General features: G+C 48.0%; 1 pseudogene; it reads right to left on the reverse strand.

Moving 5' to 3' along the window:
* LOC102494134 (glyceraldehyde-3-phosphate dehydrogenase pseudogene) overlaps nucleotides 1-1,525 on the reverse strand; it is an 8,730-nt pseudogene extending 7,205 nt beyond the window's left edge.
* Between the last annotated feature and the right edge of the window lie 6,030 nt (nucleotides 1,526-7,555).

A 7,555-nucleotide genomic window follows, 5' to 3' on the forward strand; every position in this document is an offset into this window, starting at 1 on the left:
AAAAAAAAAAAAAAAGGAAAGGAAAGAAAACCATTCTGAAGACATACGCAGGCATGCCCAAAGTCCTCAGAGGAAAATGGAAGAGAAGGGGTTGTGGCATGGTCATCTCCCCTGGAGGGGGAGGTTTCCTCACTTTCCTTCCTTCTTTCTCTCTGTCTCTCTCTAGTGAACACATGTGCCCTATAGCAAAATACATATCTAGCTAGCTAGCTATACACATCCTCTGGCCAAACTAATATATATGTATATGTGTATCTATCTATCTATCTATCTAGAAGTCATTCTTCCACGGTTCCCTGCTGGAGACCACCCTCATCCACGTGGGGGACTCTCCCCCAAATATTTCTGGCTCTCTGCTTTCTAAGTGTATGAGGATTCTGCCTCCCTGACTATAAAAGTTAGGTGTGGGCATGAGCCTGTTCGGCCAGTGAAATACGTGCAGAAGTGACTTATCAGGCAGAAACTTCCCGCCAGTGTGCAACTCACTGTGTCTTCTCTCTTCTGTTGTGTTGTGATGGTGTGTGTGTGTGTGTGTGTGTGTGTGTGTGTGTGTGTGTGTCAAGGTGAAGCTATCATGGGTCCTAAGGTAATTATGACATGGAGAGCATCCCACGCCAACCAGGTAGTGTGAAAAAGAAAAAACATTGATTGAATAAGGCCCCTAGGATCGGGTGGTTGTTACAACGGCGGTAACAGGTGACGGGTGGCCCACCTTTGCTGATGAACACACACATAGCTGAATATACTGTGTGCAAAAGAGGGACACAGGGCCATGAGGGACTCCAAAGAAAGATGAAATCTGTATTCCTAAGGAGCTTATAAGCAGGTTTGGTAGTGAGATGTCTAGGCAATACGCAATGCGGAGAGAAGAGACCGGCTCGTTCAGAGCAAACTGGCAAGTTACTTGCACAGCTGCAGTTTTCTTTTCTTTTTCTTTCTTATTTATTTATTTATTTATTTATTTATTTTGCTATACGTCATGTGCACTTGCCAGAGAGAGACAAAGAGAGAGAGAGAAATGCACACCTTAATCCTTTCTCTTCCATTCTCCTCCCGGGATTTTGGGCACGCATGCACATGCAACTAATGTGGTGTTCATGCTTCCAGGTCTGGGACTCGAACCATGCAGTCGGCCATGTGGGATCCAGCTGCCTTAACCATCACACCACCTGGCTGGCCCCCCATCACTGCAGTTTTAAGAAGCAGGGAATCGGACAGGGTCTGGGATGACGAGAGCAGGCTCTGGCACCAGCTCTTTCCTCTTGTCCTCCAGATCCAGTCTAGACTCCCCTCTACATGGCCCTCTGCTCTGCCAGGACCCGTCCATAACACAGTAATGGACTCCTTCCTCTCCCGCTCCTGGTGGAGTCTGACCAACTGGGGGCTTTGGCAGAAAATGGCTGGGAACATTTCTCTCTGTTTCTCTTCTCACCTGGTCATCCAGACTGGCTGCATCTCTCAGCGGAGGTCTTAGCTCCTCGCAAGGCAACCCTCTGCTGTCGGCTGTCTCCTCCCAGATTCTCATGACCTCTCCCTGGTCGCCCCTTCTGGCCCAAGGGTGGTTAAGAGGCCCACGGTAAGTTTCCAGCCCAGCCAAGTGCTCTATGCCGTTCAGTTTGCCTGTACCCTGCCCGTACCTTTGTAAACAGCCCTTTTCTTTAAGAATTCCTTGAAGTATCCTAATTGGAGTTCGCCATCTGTTTCCTAGTGGACCCTGACTAATAGATCTTCCTCGGGAGAGTCAGCAGTAGAAAGGAAATGACTGTGCTTTGTCTAATTATAGGGTCAGATGCTAAAAGAAGCAGGAGGCTTTGAAAAATGATTCATTCTTCATCAAGCAATGAATTATTAAATAGCTTTGCTTCTCTCTACCTGAACTGGAAGATTCTTCTCTAGCGTTGAAAAAAGGTAGGTGGTGAGATATTGATTACCTGTGCCCCTTTAATGAGTGAGGGGGTGTTCGGGGAGCCTTGGTCTCACAAAGCCCTTTGCAAATACTGGGGGCACGGGGACCGACTACGATGTCATCTCCAGAGGTTTTCCTCTGTCTCCCCTTCACTGGCAGCGTTGACGCCAGATTCCATCCGCTGTTTTCAACCCAAGGGCAATTTTTTTTTTTTCAGTTTTGCTAGAGGGTACACACATTCCCCAAAAAGAGACAGAGAGAGGAAAAGTGATAAGGCATCCCCCATGGGGAGTGATCACACTGTATTTCCTTATCCATTTTCCCATCTTTTCAGGATTTGGGGCACACACACGTGCCAATCTCTCAAACCTCTGGGTCCAGCACTCAGACTGCTCAGTGGGCCATGAGGGATCTAGCTGCCTTAACCACCATGCCATAGATTGGCCCCTCAGGGCAATTTTCTAATTTTCCTAATTCCTAGGTGTAAGGAAAGACCTGTTTTTTTTTTTTTTTTTTGAGTTTCCATATATAGCAGAGAGCAGCTTAGGAAAGAGGTACCTACCTTCTCTTTGCCCCAGCCCTACCAACGGTGGGTTCTCTCTCATCCTGCCGTGGGATTCCTGTGGCAAATTCACTGAATTTGCTCATCTGTTGGTTGGTTTTCCATGTGGAAAGCCAAAGGGATCCTTGAAAGAGTTGGATGTGGGAAAGTTCTGAGCCTTGTCCTCTATTCCTGCCCCAGGGCATCACAGACCTTAGCGGTAGCCCACTCTGGGAAGGTGCCACCAGGAAGAGACTGGCGCCTGGAGCCCCAGCTTTTCCCAAAGCAGCTGGAATGAGCTGCCACAGTGTAGCTGCTGAGACTGGAGGGGTGGGGTGGGTCAGTCCAGGCCTGCCAGGACACAACGTTAGAGGAAGTGCAGACGGCAATTTGGAAGATTTAGGAGCTCTTTGGCTGTCATCAGATTATACTGTGTTGTCATTGACGTATGCTTGTATGCTCTTCAGAGCAGGTAAGAGATGGGAAGGATGAAGGTGGTGCATGCCCAAATGCCAGGTCTGCACAGCTGGGCAGATGAGGACAGATGCGGAGGAGGGGGGCGGGGATTACTTGGAAGTCTAAGGGTGCAGTTTGCTCCATAGGTGCCAGAATCTACATGCCAGGGCCTGGGATGGTACTCACCAGGAAGCGACCGCGATACAACTCATAGCAGTGTAACTTGCCTTAACACCACTCCTTTGGATTAAAGCACGCTGTTCAATAAAACAAATTCCCAGGCAAACAGCAGAGAAGTTTCTCCGTAATTGTGAAGAACTGTTGGGTTGTTGACCAGTGTAAGAGTTTCAAGCAAGGAGAGGAGAGAGAGAAGGCTGGAAGATGCGAGCCCAGGGCCACTTCATCCTACCTAATCAGACACTGGGATGTACGTTTTTGGAATGGAGGAGAAATAACTGGCGGTGCTCAATGGTCTTCAGAGATGCCCAAACGGAAGGTGCTTGGCAGGTACCCTAGAACAGCGCCCTCACTCTGAAACATGCACACGCATCCCCTGGGGACCTTGAAATGTAGGTTCTCAATTAGGTCTGAGAGCCTGCATCTCTAACAAGCTCCTACTGTGGTCGATTTGCTGGTTCTCAGAATACATTTACAGTAAGTAGCAAGACCTCAGAGGGTGCTGACTGCTCAGCAATACTTCCGCTTCCCTGAAAACTAATAGAAAACAAAATTAGGCGTAAACGGCCTGACTCAATAAGCCAGAGGCACCCTTACGTCCCTCCTGGATTTTCACCTGATTCTTTCTTTCTTCCTTCCTTTTTTCTCTTCTTTTCTCCTTCTTCTCCTCTTCCTCCCCCTCCTTCTTCTTCTTTTTTTAACTTTTACGCATGTATCTATTTATGTGTTGTGATTTTCACGTCACCGGATCAGGGACTCAAACTTCGGTCAGCCATGTGAGTATCCAGTGGGACTTTCAAAAGGAGGTCTGATGATAATGACCCAAGTCTTGACCTGGCAACAGAGGTCCATCTCTAAACTGCTCCCCAGCCCTCCCCAGCAAGAGTGCAATGTGCCAGGGTTGATTGGGGTCAAATCTTCCCAGGGAAAGGTGGGCTAGTCACCAGGCACAAACACTGGTCACTAACTTACTGTCATGAAACTAGTACAAGTCCAGAAATGGGATTTGTTACTCTCCAACTCCCCCGGTCATTCATTCATCTCTTCAGCAAACTCTTACTGAGCATCTGTTGCACGCCAGGCACTGCGCTCGCCGCTGGGGACGGACAGTGCCCTCCTGAGGCTCACGGCACTGGATCCATTTCCCAGGCACATGTAAAAACTAATGCAATGTTTTTGGTTATTATAATATCTTCAATGATGATAGCAGTTTCACTTTGTAAGGTTGACTTTTAGGAAGCTAAAGCTTTTACATGCATCATCTCATTTCTCTTCACAACGGCCAGCATGACAAGTATTATGATCTTGTTAATTATGCTCTATGGTGCATGTGCTGACCGGAGAGAGTCAGAGAGGAAAACTGAGAAAGCACCCCCTGGGGAATGACCATGCTGCAGTCCCTTCTTCTCCATTCTCCTTCTGGTCACACACGCACACGTGCCCAGGAGTGTTTCACAACCCGCCAGGTCTGGAACTTGAACCACACGGTCGGCCATGTGGGATCCAGTCGCCATAACCACTACTCCACCTAGCTGGCCCAGCAAGTAGTAGTATTACATCCACTTCAGAGATGAGGGAACTAAAGCTCAGAGAGGGCCAGTAACTTTCTCGAGGACGCCAGCTAGGGAGGAGAGTAATTGAAATGAATGTCCAGTCCAGGCTCTCACTTGGCCTCTGTCTCCACATGCTGGGTCTCAGTGTCTGCACAGGGGCACATTCCCTCCCTGTGGGGAGAACTCTGGGAAGCTGGGCGGCGATCCATGCCGAGTGGGTTTGGAATGGGATGGGGGCAGTAACTGGATGATGTGAGTGATACCGTCACAGAAGCCTAACATATAACCTGGTGCTCCCATCTCCGTGGCCGGACGGATCTTCATTACACACCAGCACTCGAGTTCCTGGCCCACAATCCCTTCCTTTTTCTTGAAGAGAGCCAAAAACACACTGCACGACTTTGCTGTTTTGCTAAGCAAAGGCAGCAACCTCTCTCCTTCCTGGGCCTCCTGGCCATACACACACACACACGTGCGTGCATGCACACACACACGTGTACAATCACACAAGCACACATACACACAGGTATGCTTACAGTCTCACACATCTGTACATATATTACCATATATGACACACCCACATACATTCACACACCCTCACATTCACACTCACACACACACACCCACAGGCACTCTGATGACCACAATCTTTTTGGGTACATTAATCCTGTCATTCAGGTGACATGAAGTCTTTGCCCCTTCCTGTTTTGGACCTTTAATGTTTGTTTTATAGCTTAACTCTCAGAAGACAGCTTTATTTCCTGAAATTCAGGTTCCATGGGGGCCCCTCACTGTAGCCCAGAATTCCTCTCCACTTTTTTCTTAGAGAGAGATTTTTGCTATAGGCACGTGCGCTCACCATAGAGACAGACAGAAAGTAAGGAATCACCCCCCTGGAGTTGGCCATGCCAAAATCCCTTCTCCTCCTTCTTCTCCATTCCCCTCTTGGGATCTTGAGCATGCACGCACACATGCCTGGCATGAATTTTAAGCCACCAGGTCCAGGATTCGAACCATGGTCAACAACATGGGAGTCCAGCAACACAACCATTACACCATCTCTTGGTCCCTCCTCTCTACTTTTAAAGCTCCAGATGGCTCTATATGACCACTTCAGTCTTAAATGGGCCAGAGTACTGGTTTCGTTTTTAAAAATGAATTATTGAGACTAGCAGATGGTGTAATGGTTACCGTGGCTGGACTCCCACGTAGTTGACCACGTTTCGAGTCCAGGACCCAGCAGTGTGTGAAACACACACTGGGCATGTGTGCATGTGTGTCCAAAATCCTAAGAGGAGAATGGAGAAGGGATTGTAGCATGACCATCACCCCCTAGGGGATGATTTCTCACTTTCTATCTTTGTCTCTCTGGGTCTCTCTGGCAAGCACATACACCCTATTGCACAAATCTCTCTAAAAAAAATAACAAAATAAAATAAAATGAGTTCTCAGTGAGAGACTGGATAATTTCGTATCCAGCTTTCATTCGTCTTGGGGTTTGGTGGCTGCTGTTTACTCTTGGTGCAGGAGAGTCTCTCCCAGGCAACCTCTATTTAACCAGCACAGCGGTTAACCTTTGCTCTCTGTTCCTGCATAAACCTGCTGCCCACCTCGTGCCAGGCCCTGCTGCTAGCTGGCACTCCTTCTGGATTTTCAATTTACCACCTAACTGCCAGTCCTAATAACATCAGATAAGAGGGCTTCTGCTGCGATGTGCTTCTGTTCAAAACAGTAAATACTGTTGACCCAGAGTTAAGCCTGGCCTTAGGGAGACAAAATATAAACCCCCAAGAAGGCCAAGGAGATTTCGTGGCCACTGAGTTCCTCAGTCACCACTTGATGTAGCACTGTTAGGGAGGGGAGGTTTGCACGAGTTTGAGAATGCAAAGGCTTTCTGGAGGAGATGAGATTTCTGTTGGGCCTTTGTTATCGGTTGATCTGTCTCTTCCTCAAAATTTAAGTGTTCCAGTCCTAACTACCAGCACTTCAGAATGTGACCTTGATTGGAAATTGGGCTGTATGTAGCAGAAGTAATTAATTAAAATGAGTAGGGTGAGCCCCTAACTGATTCTCTTATAAAAAAGGGACATTTGAAGATAGACATGTCCATGGGAAGGACATAAAGGCAGCGATAAGGGTGATGCCTCTACAAGCCAAGGAAAGCCAAAACTAGGAGAGAGGCCAGGAATAGAGGCTTCTTCACAGGAAGGAGGAAGAATGGGACTTCAGAAGGAAACCGCCTTACTGAAACCTTGATTTCTGATTTCCAGCCTTCAGAACTGTGAGACAATGAATTTTTTTTTTTGAGAGGTTTTTGCTATAGGGCCCGTGCGCTCGCCAGACAGACAGAAAGAGACAGAGAGACAGAAAGTGAGAAATCACTCCCCCCTCCAGAAGGGATGGCCACACCGAAATCCCTTCTCCTCCATTCTCCTCTCGGGATCTTGGGCACGCATGCACACGCCTCTGGCATGAGTTTTAAGCCACCGGGTCCAGGGCACAAACCATGGTCGACTACATGGGAATCCAGCAACATAGCCATTACACTAACTGCTGGTCCCACAATGAACTTTTTCAACATTCAGTTTGGGATTCTTTGTTACAGCAGCACTAGCAAACTAATACAGTCTTCCTAAGACTGGTAGGAATCCGTGACACATAGATAACCTGCTACCAGTGGTGAAAATGAACACTCTCAACACCCCACACTGCTCCTACTTAATCAGTTACAAAGCTGCTAAAAATCTTGGGACCAGCAGTTAGCATAATGGCTATGTCGCTGAACTCCAATGTAGTCGACCATGGTGCAAGTCCTGGACCCGGTGGCTTAATCTCACACCGGGCACGTGTGCATGCATGCCCATTATCCTGAGAGGATAATAAAGGAGAAGGGATTGCGGTGTGACCATCCCCCTGGGGGGG

The sequence above is a fragment of the Tupaia chinensis genome, unplaced genomic scaffold (genome assembly GCF_000334495.1).
Source record: "Tupaia chinensis unplaced genomic scaffold, TupChi_1.0 Scaffold000069_1, whole genome shotgun sequence".
NCBI classification, from domain to species: Eukaryota; Metazoa; Chordata; class Mammalia; order Scandentia; family Tupaiidae; genus Tupaia; species Tupaia belangeri.